This window comes from Acipenser ruthenus, unplaced genomic scaffold (genome assembly GCF_902713425.1).
Source record: "Acipenser ruthenus unplaced genomic scaffold, fAciRut3.2 maternal haplotype, whole genome shotgun sequence".
NCBI classification, from domain to species: Eukaryota; Metazoa; Chordata; class Actinopteri; order Acipenseriformes; family Acipenseridae; genus Acipenser; species Acipenser ruthenus.
The window spans coordinates 43,898-62,500 of record NW_026708157.1 but is presented as its reverse complement, the minus strand read 5'-3'; the positions used below and the strand labels follow the sequence as shown (position 1 = coordinate 62,500).

Here is an 18,603-nt window from a genome sequence, read left to right as displayed (position 1 = left end):
TGTGAGAGGGAGACCCTGAATTGTAAAGGAGATTCCTTGCTGCAGACTGGAACGTGGAGATACTTTATAACTTCGTGTCGCACACCGGGAAGGCTGTGTTTGACCGGGAGGGGATCATTTCCAACACGAGGTGTAGCGTGTTGGGGTTCCCCGGTCAGTTTATTGTTAACGTTGTGTGGTTTATTTGATAGCTGTCCCGCTCCTGCAGCAAGGAGTCCTCTGTGTTTATTTGTTATATTTTATTTTATTCTTGCGTGCACGCAGCTGTTTTATATATTCATTTTAAATAGATTGGGGGAAATTGGTACCGTGTACTTTATAAATGTAATCTAGTTTGTAACGAGACCATTCAACTGCTGACGTTGTTGTCTACTTTGTATGTATCACAAAAAGAACAGAATTGCTGAACTGGTTAATTAACCTTACTATAAGAAACTGATAGATTCAAGTATTTTATGTAAACTGCAATAATATAATCTGTGGTAATTAGTTTAATTAACTGCACTGTAAGAAACTGATAGATTTAGAGTTTGTTTTATTGTATTATCCTTATATATCTCTACTAGACAGTTGTTAGACTGTGAAGTGAAGGTGGCATTGTCATATGGTTTACATTATTGTTAATGTGCTTGAGATTTTTAAAACAATTACTAATAAAAACTTGTAAAGATTATTTTTGGTATATGATTGCTTGGTTTCTCCTGGATAAAAGAGTTTGTGTGGGAACCAACCACAAGGTGGCGTAGTCAAATTATTAACATAAATTTAGCTATATGTATATAAAGACCTGTTACACAAGCAACCAACCGTTTGCTAAACTATTTAAGGACCAAGCGTTTTTTTGGCTGTATTTGACTCTCTTCCTATAACAATGCACTAAAAATCAATTTGTTACCGTTGCATCTTGGAATTGGTGTCCTTGTTTTCAGAACACTGGGGAACGTTATAGCTTTTCTTAAATAATCTGTCAAAGCCGTCTGGCAAGGCAAGCTGTGGCTTTCAATTTGAAATTTCAGTATGATGTGGTGTTGACACGATCTTGGTCCTTAAAGGGTTAAGAGCCAAACACACTGACCAATTGCGCCACAGGAATTTGTTGCGAGATACGAGGTAAAAAATCACGCGCCTTGACAGGTTGCATTCCTGAAACTGACAGCTCGGCACCGTTGGTTGTGCTTGGTAGAAAATGGCGTTGTTGGAGTCGGGGTATAGCTCAGTGGTGGAGCATTTGACTGCAGATCAAGAGGTTCCCTGGTTGCCCTCTTTTTTTAATTTAAATTAAAATGCAAATAGCATTTTATAATTTTTGATTTCAGCTGCAAAGGTTGATTTTGTGCTGTAAATTGGCGAGCGCCAGGGCACCTCACTTTTATTGCGCCCCGGGTTTTCGGAAGAACCCGTTGACTCGCGCACATGTTAGACTCCTTGGTCCGTGTTTCAAGACTGATCGGGTGGGTAGCCGATGTCGCCGCCGACCCATTGGGCGTGAACGCACACCACTCGGCGACGCGGGTTGTCTCGCCTGATCTGAGGTCGTATTCGGAGGCTGCCCGAGTGCGCCAGCCCCCAGCGCCCCAGCCCCAAACCTCCGAGACAGAAGGAGGGAGAGGGAGAAGGAGAGAGAGAGCGCACGCGCTAGGTTTGGCCGCTCGACGACACGAGAGTGCCATTGGCCCGAAGGGAGTTTTACAGGGGAACGGCGCGCGCTGACAAAGGAAACCGAACGTTGAGACGGCGGGGCGTGGCAGCGCGTCCGAGAGGGCTGGGTCACATGTCTCCACCGACAGCCACGTGGAGCATTCCACGTCCGCCGCCCCCACTGGGTCCCCGGGGCAGCATGAGGCTTTGCGCAGCCGGGTTAACCTCTGGGTCTGCTTTTAGGGGGACGAAGGGGAGCGCGGAGCGTCCCCTGCAACGGCCCCAGCCATGCCAGACCGCGAGAGCAGAGCACCGAGACTCTGCGCCCCGGGCAGGCGATTGATGGCAAAACGACCCTCAGACAGACGTAGCCCCGGGAGTGAACCCAGGGCCGCAAGGTGCGTTCGAAGTGTCGATGATCAATGTGTCCTGCAATTCACATTAATTCTCGCACTTAGCTGCGTTCTTCATCGATGCACGAGCCAAGTGATCCACCGCCAAGAATAGTCGTGTGTGTTTCGTCCGCTTTGACCCCAGCCCGGGCTGGGTCACCGATGGGGCCGGGCAACAGTCGAAAACCAAGCGAGCAGAATTTTATGGGGCCAGGCGCTCGGAGGGGAAGATCCGCGGAAGATCTTCCACGGAATCGTTAGACCTTCCGCCCGGAGGCGACAGGTACCTGGAGTTTCGAGGGGACAGTGACCGAGCCCGAGCCAGGTGCTGGGAGGTTTGGGACTGAGTCGAGTGGCTGCAATTCCAAGACCACTGCCGAACCCGCCGCGCTCTTCCCCTCGAAGGGAATGCGACGGGTTGAAGGGCGCTACTGCGAGACGGTTGGCGCGCGAGAATGACGAGAGAGGTCAAGGTAAGGGCCGACGCGAGGAAAGGGCGACGGAGAGACACCCTCCCCCATGCACCACCACCCACAGAATAGAGAAAGAGCTATCAATCAGTCAATCCTTCCTGTGTCCGGGCCGGGTGAGGTTCCCCATGTTGAGTCAAATTAAGCCGCAGGCTCCACTCCTGGTGGTGCCCTTCCGTCAATTCCTTTAAGTTTCAGCTTTGCAACAATACTCCCCCCGGAACCCAAACACTTTGGTTTCCTGGAGGCTGCTCGGCGGGTCATGGGAATAACGTGCAGACTGCAGACTGCGGCCGAGGGGTAATAAGATAATTAACAGTTAGTTAACCCCTCGGGCCAGAATATAAGAACCTGCAGCTGTCTGTGCTCGGGGGTGTACAGAGGAGAGTACGGGGAGCAGAGAGAGTGAGGAGAGAGAGAAACTACATTTAAAAAACAACTGCTAAGTATCATGCTGGTGGTAAAACCAGCACGCTTATTTGTTTCTATTTGTTTGGCCAACGCGCCTTTTTGTTTTGTGTTTTGTTTGTTTAAATCTTTTGTTTCGTTTTATTATTTAATAAATACGCTGAGCGCAATAGCGTTCAGCTTCACCCGCCCATCCATTGTTTTGTTTCTGGTACTTCCTGGTCCGTGACGTCACCACACACACCACTCAACAGCTGCTCGGTCACATGTACTCATTCCAATTACAGGGCCTCGAAAGAGTCCTGTGTTGTTATTTTTCGTCACTACCTCCCCGTGCCGGGAGTGGGTAATTTGCACACCTGCTGCCTTCCTTGGATGTGGTAGCCGTTTCTCAGGCTCCCTCTCCGGAATCGAACCCTGATTCCCCGTTACCTGTGATCACCATGGTAGGCGTATAAAGTACCATCGAAAGTTGGGCAGGAATGAATCATCGCCGCCACCAGGGACGTGCGATCGGCTCGAGGTTATCCAGAGTCACCAAAAGCGGCCGGGAGCAAGACCCAGGTTAGGTTTTTGATCTGATAAATGCATGCATCTGTGACAAAGGAGTACTAGGAGTCCCCGCCCTAGTACGGTAAGCAAAGTTTCATTCATGAATTGGAGGATACGTGACTGAACTAGCTATCGGAGGGGGCGAGGCTGAGGGTACTTTAGGGGGACGTGACACCATAATTGGTTCCTTTGTTGTGGTTGATGGGAGGAAACGAGGACTGTTTGGAAGGAGAGAAGTGTTTTGTTTGTTTTTGCAACCGTGTGTGTTTTGTCTTTGTCAGACTGATTAAGCACGGATCTGGGAGCTGCAGCCTGAGGCCAGCGATTCACCCGGACTTCACCGCACCTGCACTTAACCGGCATCACTGTATCCAGCACCGCACCTGCACTCGAGCACTCACTGTCCGGAGACGTGTCTGTGTTTGTGTTGTGTTTGTGTTTTGGGATTATTATTTCGGGACTGCAACCCCTTGTTTTGGCGCTAGCAATACCCATTGCTGGGTAGAGCCAGCTTTATTATTTAATTACTGTTCAAGGAATAAAAAGGAACTTGAACCGTGAACTTTGTGTTTGTCCCTGTCTAGAGCACCTGCATCACCCAGTCACCACGCACTACAACCCACACGGTCACACGTGGTGTCAGTACGGGAGATGGACGTTGCCACGCTCACTGCGCTGTTGCAAGCGCTGGAACAGAGATGGGAGACGGAGGAGGGGCAAAAGGAGGAGAGATACACTGCGCTGATTGAGAGGGTCGGACTCGGGAACGCACGCCAGGCACCAGCGGCACCCGTGATGGCGCCCCCTAAGGCACGGGCACAGAAGATGACAGCAGAGGATGACCCCAAGGCGTTCTTGGTTGCCTTTGAGCGGTTGGCCACCACTGCGCATTGGCCAAAGGAGTACTGGGCCAGTCAATTGGGTCCCTGTCTGAGCGGGGAGGCTCAGGCAGCGTACCAAGCCATGACTGACGAGGAGGCTAGCCAGTACGACCTAGTCAAGCGGGCCATCCTACAACGCCTCAACATCACGGGGGAAACCCATTGGCTGAGTTTCCGGGAATACCGGAGACCACGGGAGACCCGTCCCAGGGTGGTTGCCCAGAAACTGTGTGACCACATGGTGCAATGGCTTAGCCCTCCACAAAAGACCGGTGCACAGATGTGCGAGGCAATAGTCCTGGAGCAGTTCTGCCATGTGGTCAGCACGGAGACACAGGACTGGATACGGCGTCACAACCCCGACACCCTGGAGGCTGTCGTCAAACTGGCGGAGAACTTTGAGGACTCCCGGGTCTCCATCAAAACAGGACTACTGACCCCTCTTCTTCCTCTCACCAGCCGAGGAGCAGCGCCCGCAGTACCACCAACACCTTCTCCTCCCCTGGGACCCCGACCGGCCAAACCACCGATCCCAATGGGCCGACCCACCTCCTCACCATGGAGGCAGCGGTTGGCCCCCAGCTGCGGTAGATTTGCTACCCCTGACCCGCTGCCTTATCAGCAGCGGGACAGATCGCTAACCCCAGTGCCTTCTGCCCCTAGTATTGTCTGTTTTAGGTGCCATGAACCTGGACACATCGCCCGCATGTGCCCCTCGGCAATGGAGTGCAACGTGGTGACATGCTATCTGGCATCTGAAGCAGGTAAGGAACGGGGAAATGGTTGGGAGGGGCCTTGTATTATTGATGTGGTGATTGTTAATGTGAGTACCCAGGCTTTAGTGGACTCAGGGTGTGCACAGACCTTAATTCAAACGTCTCTCTTAGGCGGTATGTCGTGGCAGCCACAAGGCAAGGTGGCGATCTCCTGCATCCATGGAGACACGGCGACATATCCCACCCTAAAAGCATACGTGTCGATAGGTCAGACACAACGCCATCTCACAGTGGGGGTGGTGGAAAGGCTGCCGCACCTCGTAATTCTGGGCCGGGACAGGCCACAGTATCGGCAATTAATCCAAAAGGCAGCCCCGACCGCACACGTAACCGTGGCAGAGCAGGGGAAACGATTGGTGAGATTTTTCCCCGGCAAGCTGACCTGTTTGTTCTCTTCCCTTTTTCGTCCTAGGAAAACAAAGAAAGAGAGACGGATCGAAAAATGGGAAGGTGCGTCTCTGAAACGAGGCTGGGGACTGGTGGGAGAAAGAGCGGATGGTATCAAACGCCACTCAAAGGGAGTCGGTACGCAGTGTGACCGAGAGGGCGAGGTTACTGGGCCATCCAGGGCAGATGTTACTCCAGCCCCTCTCAATGTACCGGACATGTGGGGCTCAAGCGCGGACCTAGTGTGGGACCAGAAAAACAACCCCACACTTGTGATGACTGTCACACAATGAGTTGTAATAAGCACAACACCTGTTTAATTCGTACCTGAATTGCAGATGGTCTGGCCGTGTTACTTCTTTACTTCCTATGTTCTATATTCTGTGATTCTAACAAATTAAATATACTTTTGAATACTATCCATTTCTAAAAAAAAAATATATATATCTGTCAAGTATTTTATTTGATCAGATCTTTTAATATATATGATGTGGTTAGCAGTAGTTATTTGACTAAGATTGCCTTGCTTAATTTTTTCACTTGGAATTACTGCTACGCTTTTTTCAATTCTGTCCCTTTCTGTCCCATAGTTTTTTTTACACAGGTCTCGTTTCCTGACTGGTAGCCGGGTAATTTAAAAGATGGTAGAAAATTCTTTTGGGGAGTTCTTTGTTCTCAGCTGGTGCTCTCAAGACTTGCCGTTCTTTTGGAACCTTTGGCTAAGTTTATTTATTTCTTTATCTATTTCGTTAGTCTGGGTTTTAGTATGTCTATTGATTTTTAAGATGTAGTTTCCTTTGTTTAGGATTAGATATTCAGTCTTTTCATGGACATTATCTTTTACTCGGCTTTACTAACGTTTGTTTTGTCTTTAATAGTAAGTTTAATGTTTTGTTTTGCTTTGATACTTTCGTTTGCTAGTCGTGTTCTCTTTTTCTATATTTGTATTGGTTTTGGTTTGAACGCACTATTGTCAATCGCTGGTGCGAGTTTTTTTTTTTCTCTCAAGCATGGATTAAAAGGAACATTGCAGCTCTATTAAGAAGTTTTCATCACCATGGACCTGAACAGTAGAATTGGGTGAGATCAATCCTTTTTGGGTTTTGTTTTTTTCTTTTTTCTGCTGCTGTTGGATTACAATTTTGAATGGCCATTTTTTGTTTTGTTTTGTTTTTTGGGACATTTGTTTTTTTTTCTTGTTTGAGTTTTTTGGATCTTTGGATTAAGACTTTTTTGTTTTTGAACATTATTATTTTTTTCTGTGCTATCCCTTGAGTGGATTATATTATTGGGTCTCTAACCTGTAATTGTTAGTTACTCTTATTGCTGGGTGAAGGGATATAAATCTCTAAAATCTGTATAAGTGTTGTTTTTCTCTCGGTGGTGTTAATATCTAAAGGGTGCATATAATTGTTAAACTCTGCCAATATAGTCAGTATACTCCTGGGTTGTGATATTATTGTCTTGATTTTTATTATATCCCTATACAAATAGTATTTTCTGAGTTACTTATATTTATATAGCTAACTCAGAAAAATATGAGTTACCTTTTATTGTAGTGGATTTTGATTATCTTTTGTCAGGGGTTGCCAGACTTATTAATTACTATTTACATAAGACCTGAGGGTTAATTGTATATTGTTTCGCTATTGGCTGGATAAGTAATAAATCTTATATTTTGCGTTGTTTTATCTTTTTTGTAAAGATATTTTTAACTTCTGTTAATTCTTTGGAACAAAGTGTTTTAGCAATTCAGCTTAAGAAATCTGTTATACACTGGTGCACGCTTGGGGACAGGTCCGGTCTATTGAAGGTAAGGATGTTGAAGGTGCTGGTATATCCGCACTTCATTATCAAGGGGCAATTACTGTTTAGGGTAAACCCTGCCCCGGGCACAGGACAGCCTGTAACACAATTGATGGTTCCTCCGTCCTGTCGGCCTGAGGTCTTGAGGCTGGCGCATGACATCCCCTTTGCAGGACACTTGGGAGCCGACAAGACGAGGGAACGCATATTGGCTCGATTTTATTGGGTAGGGCTTCATAGTGAAATGTCGAAATATGTAGCCACCTGCCCAGACTGCCAGCGAGTAGCACCGGGTCGAGTGCGCCCCGCTCCTTTGGTCCCACTGCCAATAATTTCCACTCCCTTTGAGCGCATTGCAAAGGACATAGTGGGCCCTTTGCTACATTCTGACTCCGGGTATACGCACATGTTAGTAGTGGTGGATTATGCAACGCGATACCCGGAGGCAGTTCCTTTGAAGTCTACGAGTGCCGCTGCAATAGCCAAAGAACTAGTGCAGATTATGTCGAGAGTAGGGATCCCCAAAGAGATTCTGACTGATCATGGAACTAACTTTCTGTCTCGAACACTACAGCAAGTGTATAAAATGTTAAAAATACGTCCCATCCGGACATCTGTTTATCATCCACAGTCAGACGGTTTGGTGGAACGTTTTAACCAAACAAAGCAGATGCTGAGACGATTTGTGAATCAGGAACAGAAACATTGGGCATCGCTTCTGCCCTACCTCCTGTTTGCAGTGAGAGAGGTGCCGCAGAGTTCAACAGGGTTCTCCCCCTTTGAGCTCTTGTACGGCCGACAGCCTCGCGGCATCCTCGATCTGTTGAGAGAGGGGTGGGAAGAACAAAGGCTCGTCCAAAAGCGTAGTGCAGCATGTGCTCCTACTCCGTGATCGCCTGGATTTGGTCGGTCGTTTGGCCCAGGACAATCTAAAATTGGCTCAGCACCGGCAGCAGCAGCATTACAACCAAAATGCACAGATTCGGACCTTTCGGCCAGGAGACAAGGTAATGCTGCTTCTTCCCACGTCGGAATGCAAGCTATATGCTAAATGGCAGGGGCCATATGAGGTGATTCGGGCTATAGGGAAAGTGAATTATGAAATTCGGCAGCCCGATTGCCGTAATGAACGGGAAATCTACCATGTCAATTTATTAAAGCCCTGGCAGGCAAGGGAAGCCTTATTTATAGCCCCAGGCGAGGTAGAGGATGATTTTGGACCCTGTATAGAGGCTCCTAGCATACAGAACATTCCAATGGGGGAACAGTTGCTCCCAGATCACCAGAGAGATCTGTGCAGGTTAATTGAGGAATTCAGTGATGTTTTTTCTGATGTGCCCGGCAGAACTAATCTCGTTGAATATGACATTGTCTCTCCGCCAGGTGTCACAGTGCGAGAGAGACCCTACCGGATCCCGGAAAGTCGACGAGGTGGCGTTCATAAAGAGGTGCGGGGGATGCTCGAGCTTGGGGTGATTGAGCCTTCCAGGAGCGAGTGGTGCAGTCCAATTGTGATAGTGGCCAAAAAGGACGGCACCAACCGCTTCTGTGTTGATTTCCGCAAGGTGAACGCTATTGCCAAGTTCGATACATATCCCATGCCTCGGGTCGACAAGCTTCTCAACAGACTGGGAACGGCGAGGTTCATTTCGACTTTGGACCTGATGAAGGGATACTGGCAGATCCCCTTAACCAGCAGATCACGTGAGAAAACTGCATTTTTTACCCCTGATGGTCTGTTTCATTTCACAACCATGCCGTTTGGGCTACATGGTGAGCCCGCTGCCTTTCAGAGACTAATGGACCAGGTTTTACGCCCACATCGTGAATATGCAGCAGCATATATTGATGATGTGGTGATTTACAGCTCCACCTGGCGGGAGCATTTGGCTAGGGTCGCAGCCGTCTTGCAGTCTCTGAGGGTAGCCCGGCTGACAGCCAACTTGGGTAAATGTGCATTTGCCAAAGAAGAAACACAATATTTGGGATTTATTATGGGACATGGGCAGGTGAAACCCATCGCCACCAAAGTCCAGGCTTTGATGGACGCGGCAATCCCGAAAACCAAGTCCCAGGTGAGGTCTTTCTTGGGGTTGGCCGGTTATTGCCGTCGATTCATCCCCGAGTACGCCACAGTGGTAAACCCTCTAGTGAACCTCACTAAGAAGAGCGCACCAAATTTAATTAAATGGACAGGAGAGTGTCAGGGGGCTTTTGATACCATTAAGCAACGACTCTGCCAAGCCCCCGCCCTGATCACACCAGATTTTGATAAGGAATTCCTCCTCCACACCGACGCTTCGGATGTTGGTCTGGGGGCGGTCTTGTCCCAGCGGGTCGATGGAGTAGAACACCCTATCCTGTATATAAGCAAAAAAATGCTCCCTCGGGAGCGCAACTACTCCGTCATAGAAAAGGAATGTCTGGCCATTAAATGGGCCACTCAAACCTTACGCTATTACCTCTTGGGTCATTCATTCAGTCTTGTCACTGGAGGATAGCAACGCCCGGATAACTCGGTGGTATCTGGCGCTGCAACCATTCATGTATTTCATGACACATCGTGCCAGGAGAGATCATCAAAATGTGGATTACTTTTCCTGGGAGGGGGGTGTAATGGGCAAGGTAGATTCAGCCGAGTGTTCCTTCGGCTTCACTATGAGCGGTGGGATATGTGACAAAGAGCGAATGAATCTGAATCAACAATCTCCCTCTCGACCTCTGAGAGCACTGTACAGCAGGAATTGCGTGCCCCATACTGAATGTTTCGGCAGTTCATTCCGGGGGCAGTCGGAAGCCAGCCATTCAGGAAAGGGATGGCGTCACGGTACCAGGAGTCCCCGCCCTAGTACGGTAGGCAAAGTTTCATTCATGAATTGGAGGAGACGTGATTGAACTAGCTATCGGAGGGGGCTGGGCTGAGGGTACTTTAGGGTGACGTGACGCCATAATCGGTTCCTTTGTTGTGGTTGATGTGAGGAAACGAGGACTGTTTGGAAGGAGATTAAGTGTTTGGTTTGTTGTTGTAATCGTGTGTGTTTTGTCTGTTAGACTGAGTAAGCACGGATCTGGGAGCTGCAGCCCGAGGCCAGCGATTCACCCGGACTTCACCGCACCTGCACTTACCCGGCATCACTGTATCCAGCACCGCACCTGCACTCGAGCACTCACTGTCCGGAGACGTGTCTGTGTTTGTGTTGCGTTTGTGTTTTGGGATTATTATTTCGGGACTGCAACCCCTTGTTTTGGCGCTGGCAATACCCATTGCTGGGGAGAGCCAGCTTTATTATTTAATTCCTGTTCAAGGAATAAAAAGGAACTTGAACCGTGAACTTTGTGTTTGTCTTTCTCTGGAGCACCTGCATCACCCAGTCACTATGCACTACAACCCACACGTTCAAAGAGGAGTACCATTATTATTATTATTATTTATTTCTTAGCAGAAGCCCTTATCCAGGGCGACTTACAGTCGTAAACAAAAATACATTTCAAGGATCACAGTACAAGTAATAATACAATTAAGAGCAAGATAAATACAATGACTTTGGTTCTAGCAAGTACAAGTATGACAAAATACTATTCAATAAAGGAGCAGATAACAGTGTCAGTGATAGTTATATCAGGATATAATTAAATACAAAATACTACAGATTAAATAACAATTGACATATTACAGTACTCTAAAGTACAGGATTAAATGCAGTAAAATAGGGGGCAGATAAGAACAAGTAAAGTACATTTAAGGGAGGGTGATAAGTGTCCAGAGGGAAAAAAGAGGAGTTCAACAGGTGCTGTCTGAAGGGTGAGTCTTGAGGAGGCGCCGGAAGGTGGTCAGGGACTGGGTAGTCCTGACATCTGTAGGAGGGTCATTCCACCACTGCGGGGCGAGGGTGGAGAAGGAGTGGGCTCTGGAGGCAGGGGAGCGTATAGGAGGTAGAACCAGTCTTCCAGTGCAGGAGGAGCGGAGAGGTCGAGTGGGGGTGTAGGGAAAGATGAGGGTCTGGAGGTAGCTGTGTGCAGTCTGGTCAAGGCATCTGTAGGCTAGTACAATAGTCTTGAACTGGATGCGAGCGGTGATCAAGAGCCAGTGGAGTGAGTGGAGCAGTGGAGTTGCGTGGGAGAAGCGAGGCAGAGAGAACACTAGGCGAGCAGCGGAGTTCTGGATGAGCTGGAGCGGACGGGTGGCGGACGCAGGGAGGCCAGCCAGGAGGGAGTTGCAGTAGTCTAGGCGTGAGAGTACCAGGGCCTGGAACAGGAGCTGGGTGACGTAGTTGGTGAGGAAGGGTCGGAATCTTCGTATGTTGTTCAGGGTGAAATCGGCAAGTGCGTGCCAGAGTGAAGATGTGCCGGGAATAAGAGAGGCAGGGGTCCAGGGTGACTCTGAGGTTCTTAGCTGAGGAGGAGGGAGAGAGTGTGGTAGATTCCAGAGGAACGGAGATAGAGAGATCAAAGGAGGGGGAGGAGGAGGAGGAGGGAAAGAACAGGAGGTCAGATTTAGAGAGGTTGAGTTTGAGGTGATGCGAGTGCATCCAGGAGGAGATAGCAGACAGACAGGTAGAGATACAGGAGGGGATGGTGGAGTCAGAGGTGGGGAAGGAGAGGAAAATCTGAGCATCATCAGAAACCATAGGATGTGAAGAGGGGGCCCATGGAGCGGGTGTAGAGAGAGAACAGGAGAGGACCTAAGACTGACCCTTGGGGGACTCCTGTTGAGAGAGGGCGAGGTGTGGAGGTTGCGCCACGCCAGGTTACCTGGTAAGTGTGGTTGGAGAGGTAGGAGGAGAAACAGGCCAGAACAGTGCCAGAGATTCCCAGGTCAGCGAGAGAGGATAGTAGAATTGAGTGATCGACAGTGTCAAAGGCAGCAGAGAGGTCGAGGAGAATTAGGATAGAGGAAAGAGAGGCAGCTCGGGCAGAGTTTAGTGAATTAGTGACAGACAGGAGGGCGGTTTCAGTGGAGTGAGCAGAGCGGAAGCCAGATTGGAGAGGGTCAAGCAGAGAGTGGTTGGACAGGAAAGCAGAGAGCTGGCGGTGTACAGCCCACTCAAGGGTTTTGGAGAGGAAGGGTAGGAGGGAGACAGGACGGTAGCTCTGGAGGGAGGTGGAGTCGAGGGTAGGTTTTTTGAGGAGGGGAGTGATAGAGGCTTGTTGAGAAGGGAGGAGATGAAGGGAAGCAGAGAGGTGAGTGGGGAGGAGGTCTAGGGCACACGTGGTGGGTTTGTGACCCTGGAGCAGGGAGGAGAGGTCAGAGTCTGAGAGGGAAGAGAAGATGGAGAAGGAGGGTGAGTTAGTAGGGGATGCAGTGGGTGTAGGGTTTGGAGCGGGAGGGGGTGCGGGGGAGAGAGAGGAGTTAAAGAGTTTGCGGATATCTGAGATTTTAGAAGAGAAGAGGCAAAGTCATCAGAGGAGATAGAGGAGGGAGGAGGAGGGGGGAGAGTTTAGGAGGGAGGAAAAGGTAGAGAATAGTTTACGTGGGTTGTTAGTGGAGGCTTGGATTACAGATTGGAAATAAGTACATTTAGCAGAGGAGAGACTAGAGGAGAAGGAGGAGAGGAGAGTGCGGTAGAGATCTAGGGCAGCAGGGAGTTTGGTTCTCTTCCATTTCTTTTCAGCAGATCACAGTGTGGTTCTTGCTGAGAGGAGTCCAGAGGAGAGCCAGGGTTGGGGAGGGAAGGGGCGAGCAGGTCGGGAGGTGAGCGGACAGAGGGAGTCGAGGGAGGAGAAGAGGGTGGAGGTAACAGAGTCTGCAAAGAGTTGTGAGCAGGAGTCGATGGGAGGGAGGTGAGAGAGAGCAGTGGAGGCAAGGACAGAGGGGGAGAGAGAGCGGAGGTTACAGCGAGAGGTGACAATTGGGGTAGGAGGAGCAGGGAAAGAGGGGAGAGACAGAGAAAAAGAGATGAAATAGTGATCAGAGAGGTCCAGGGGGTGACAGAGAGGGTGGAGGGGCAGCAGGCCCTGGAGAAGGTGAGGTCCAGTTGACGGCCAGCTTTGTGGGTAGGGGGGGATGGAGAGAGACAGAAGTCGAAGGAGTGAAGGAGAGGGAAGAATCCAGCAGAGTGGCTGGGGTTGGAGAGATGGATATTGAAGTCACCTAACAGGACAGTTGGGATAGACAGAGGGAGGAGAGTAGATAGTCGAGTTCATCGAGAAAGTGAGCGAGAGGTCCAGGGGGACGGTACAGTACAATTAGCAGGAGTTGACAGGGAGAGGTTAGTTGCCAGCATGAAATTCAAAGGTGTTAACAGAGAGCGATGAGAGTAAGGAGGGAGAGAGGAGAAGACCAGTCCCACCTCCCCGTCCAGTGAGATGCGGGGTATGGGACAGGACATAGAGAGAGGACAGGGCAGCAGGAGTTACAGTGTTATCAGGGGACAGCCAGGTTTCAGTGAGAGCAAGGAAATCGAGAGAGAGGTGGGAGGCAAAGGCAGAGATGAAATCAGCTTTGTTAGCAGAAGAGTGACAGTTCCAGAGTGCACCAGAGAGTGTGCGGGAGGGGGGGAGAGGTAGAGGGATGAGGTTAGAGGGGTTGGAGGAGCAGCAGCGGAGAGAGGGCAGAGGACGAGGACGAGGACTAGAGGACAGAACAGGGATGTGAAAGACAGTCATAGCAGGACAGGGGAGACAAATAGGCAGAGTGGGAGCGGTGGGGTGGAGGGTGCAGACCTGACTAGTAGATGGCATCTTCCAGAGCGCTGTTAGGTTCGGATCTATTCCAACAGTGTCTCGGCGCAGGACTACCCTTGCTGGACTCCCACAGCTAGACTCCCACAGCTAGACTGCCACAGCTAGACTCCCGGCTCTTTTGTTGAGGCTCTTCGGTTTGCTGGCGCACAACTAGCCTGTCTGATTAATATAACAACTGGGTAGGAAAAGAAAAAACTAAACTGTGTGGAAACCAATCAGATAGCAAATCAACTTCTATTCAATTTAACCACACTCACCTGGTATTAATCACACACTGCCTCACCGAATTCAAACACCACCTTACAAGGTTCCTGAATGTAGTTAATTTAAAATTACTTGAAGCAGAAACTTACCTATCTGCCATGAACAGACGAGCCATCAGGGAAATGAAAATACGTTGTCTATCTTGAAGAAAGCTTTCTATTGGCCTGGAATGGAAGCTGATGCTCTCCGTTGGCTAGAAGCCTGCTCCCGCTGTCTCCTAAGGAAATGAAAGCCGGAGGGAAAGGTTCCTCTACTCCCCATTCAAGTAAGTGCCCCATTGGAGATAGTGAGCATGGACTTTTTGAATTTGAGTAGGCCGAGCGATCAGTTTAAGAACTTGTTAGTGATCACAGATTTATTTTCAAAATTTGCATGGGTGGTTCCCACCCAAGATCAAACCGCAACTACTGTCGGCCATGCACTCTGGCACCAAGTAATTTGATCCTTTGGGTGTCCAGAGAGGTTCCATGCTGATCAAGGTGCAAATTTTGAGTCTCTCCTGATTAAGGAACTGTGTGAATATTATGGGTGCCGTAAGAGCCGCAATACGCCATACCACCCCCCGGGGAAAGGCGGTTGCAAATGTTTTAACCAGACCCGCCTCAATCTGTTAGGTACGTTAGCAGCAGAGAAACAGGAAAGATGGCATGAGTATTTGCTGGAACTAGTCCATGCGTATAATAACTCCATCCATGCCTCTACGGGGTATGCTCCGTTCTTCCTAATGTTTGGTCAACATGCTAGACTACCGGTTGATATGATTTTTGGTACCGCTACTGAGAAGAACAGACAGGATGTTAGTGAGTGGGTACAGACTCACCAAGCAAAGTTAAATTTTGCTTACGATAAAGCAGGGGAGAACTTGGCCAAAGCTGCAGGTAGGACGTAGTTGTAACCCCCTCAGGATTAGATAGCTGTTAGGAAGAGGCCCCCTACTCATTTCATGAAGTACTGTATGTGTTTCTTTCTGTTTTAATTGTTTAATAAACCATTGAACAACTTAGGCATATATAGAGTTTTCTTTTTTCAACCTAATGTTATATTTATTGTGTGCATGGTTACAATCCATACTGGCGTAGTCGGCTACTTCTAAATTATTGCTTCGCTAAGCAAGAGGTGGGTAAGGACTGCAGACTTCTGCGAACCCCCCTTCCCGTCGCCTTCTGACACTTTCACTACCATATTCTAGTGTGCTTGTTCAGAATATGCGTGAATCCTGAAATGTCTTGTTAATATGTGAACAAAGCCAGCAGTCACTTTATTGATCACCCTGTGGATAAACCGCTATTGGAACACAGATGATTGTGTTAAAGCTGTTAATAGACTTTCAATGTACACGTTTTAGAGCTAAACGTTTGTTGAGACAGTTCAAGCGCTGTAGCGGTGTTTACCTATTTCCTGGATGTTTGCCTTTTGGTCTTACTCTGGAAAAAATAATAATAATAAAAAAGTAGGCAAAACCATTTTTTGAGAACTGCATTTGAGAGAAAAATGAACAGTTTCAGAACACATTTGTAAAGGCATTGGATTCTATTATGGCGTTTCTGAGCTGTTGAACGTTTCTCATTATATACAAGTGTAACAGGGCAAGCAGCCCTGTACGTATTTATTTACTTTTAGAATAGGGTTTCCCCCTCTGTCCCTGTGTTATTTTGTATTTGTTTTGTATTATTATTATTATTATCGGTATTTATGTATAGATGACGGCGACGCGCCGTGGGTATTGTTTTGTATTTATATATTGACGGCGTAGTCGATTGTTTTGTTTTGCTTAGTAGCGTGGATGGGTAGTCCCATCCACAGCAGTAATTTAATAAACTCGTGCAGATGGTGACCATCTCCAGAGTTAATTCATTGATTAATTGTTGCTAATCGGGAGATGGTCACTGTATAAGAACCTGCAGCTGTCCGTGCTCGGGGGAGTGTCAGAGGTGAGACAGGTTTTGAGCGAGAAAGAGTGTAAACAACTGCTAAGTAAAACCAGCACGCTTATTTGTTTAGTTATATTTGTTTGGCCAATGCGCCTTTTTGTTTGTTGTGTTGTTTTGTTGTTGGTTTAAACCTTTTGTTTCGTTTTATTATTTAATAAAGCGGTTCCACCATTCCATCCATTGCCTTTTGTTTACTGTTACTTCCTGGTCCGTGACATTACTACCCACACGTCACTGCAACAGCTGCTCGGTCACATATAGTGTCCTGTGTGGGACAAACAACGCCTCCAGGAGCCAGGAGCAGAGCAGCGGGAGTTGCCTCTGCCTCCGCCACCTCCACCGCCAGGAGCAGAGCAGCGGGAGCTGCCTCTGCCACCACCAGGAGCAGAGCAGCGGGAGCTGCCTCTGCCTCCGCCACCTCCACCGCCAGGAGCAGAGCAGCGGGAGCTGCCTCTGCCTCCGCCACCTCCACCGCCAGGAGCAGAGCAGCGGGAGCTGCCTCTGCCTCCGCCACCTCCACCGCCAGGAGCAGAGCAGCAGGAGCTGCCTCTGTCTCTGCTGCTTCCACCAGCAGAGGGTGAATGCCTGCTGGTTCCGCCTCAGCCGCCGTGGGAGGACTGCTTGCCCCTCCCAGCTCCACCAGCAGAGGGTGAATGCCTGCTGGTTCCGTCTCAAGCGCCGTGGGAGGACAGTTTACCAGTCCCACCTCCACCAGCAGAGGGTGAATACCTGCTGGTTCCATCTCCACCACCGTGGGAGGACTGCGTGCCCCTCCCACCTCCACCAGCAGAAGGTGAATACCTGCTGCCTTGCTCTGCCCAAGGATGCCTGCCTCGCACCGCCCAAGGATGCCTGCCTCGCACCGCCCAAGGATGCCTGCCTCGCACCGCCCAAGGATGCCTGCCTCGCACCGCCCAAGGATGCCAGCCTCGCACCGCCCAAGGATGCCTGCCTCGCACCGCCCAAGGATGCCTGCCTCGCACCGCCCAAGGATGCCTGCCTCGCACTGCCCAAGGATGCCTGCCTCGCACCGCCCAAGGATGCCAGCCTCGCACCGCCCAATGATGCCAGCCTCGCATCGATGGAATGCGTCACCTTCCCAGTAATGTGACTTTGGTGGCAGCTTGTGGGTTTGTTGTATACAATGGGATGCCGAAGCTGTGTCGTAACTGTGGACAACTGGGACACCTGGCTGTGAATTGTTCTGTAACTAAATGCAAGAACTGTGGAGGGCCGCATGTAACTGCTCTCTGCCATGAGGAAAAACAATGCAATCTGTGTGGGGAAGAGGGCCATGTTTTCAAAACTTGCCCAGATTTGTATACCAATATAGTTAAATGACAGAGAGTAACACAACAGCAGGATGTCGAAAGGGAGGAGGAAGTCAGCAAAGAGGGAACAGAGGAACAGCAGGATGAAGATGGGAGTCTTAAAGAGGACCTGTATAGCTCCGATTTTTCGGAAAATGAGCCTGATGTCTCTGCAGAGGAGGATAACGCTGATAATGAAATGGAGATAATACAGCAGACCGGTAAACGGAAGCCTGAAGAACAGGCTGTGGCTAAAAAAAAAAGTCGGGGGGGTTAATATTGCCCCTGATGTTGTGCACGATCAGGAAAGAGAGCATTTACTTGCACATATTGGGAAGCAAGAAAAGTACCTGACTGTGATTAGTAGTCCAGACACTCCAACTTGGGGGCTGGAAATTGAAAGAACTGATTTCCAGGGCTCTACATTTCTGGAGGAGGGAGATGTGCAGACTTTCTCTGCTGTGTCTGTTTTTTTGAAACCAGCAGTTGCAGCAGAGGGCGAGTCAGATAATAATGAAAAGATGGCTGCCACGGGCAAAGACACAGACAAGATGGCTGCCACAAACAAAGACAAAGACAAGATGGCTGCCACAAACAAAGACAAAGATAAAGGAGCTGATAACAATACAATCAAAGACAAGGACAATATTGAGAACACAAGAGGAGACGATCAGTGGCATAACGTGGGAGAGAAAAAGAAAGGGGAAAAAAGGGACAAAAAATGATTCAGTTTGTGTTTTTTTCTGTCATTCTTGTTTGTACAATGATGATATTGAATTTATGTTCTGTAAATGTTAGAGGTATTAAAGGGGCTGATAAGAGAAAGAGTGTTTTTGGTTACCTGAACTCTATTAGTGCAGATATTATATTTTTACAAGAGTGCAGTATTTCCTTTTCAAATGATTATGCAAATTTAAAAAAGGAATGGAATCTGTGTGGGCGGGATCAAATGTAGAAAAGGCTGCAGGGTTGGGGATTCTGTGTAAAAACCCTCATATTGAAGTTAAATCTGTTTCTGATATAATTCCAGGGCGTTTGTTAGCAGTTGATATAAAGTATCATGAAACAGAAATGTGTTTAGTGAATATTTATGGGGCTCAAACA

General features: G+C 48.7%; 1 non-coding gene across 1 annotated transcript; it reads right to left on the bottom strand.

Moving 5' to 3' along the window:
* Positions 1 to 1,989: 1,989 nt before the first annotated feature.
* LOC131729852 (5.8S ribosomal RNA) lies at positions 1,990 to 2,144 on the bottom strand. The gene has a single exon (XR_009323759.1). It is a non-coding gene; the product is annotated as a 5.8S ribosomal RNA (ribosomal RNA).
* Positions 2,145 to 18,603: the final 16,459 nt, after the last annotated feature.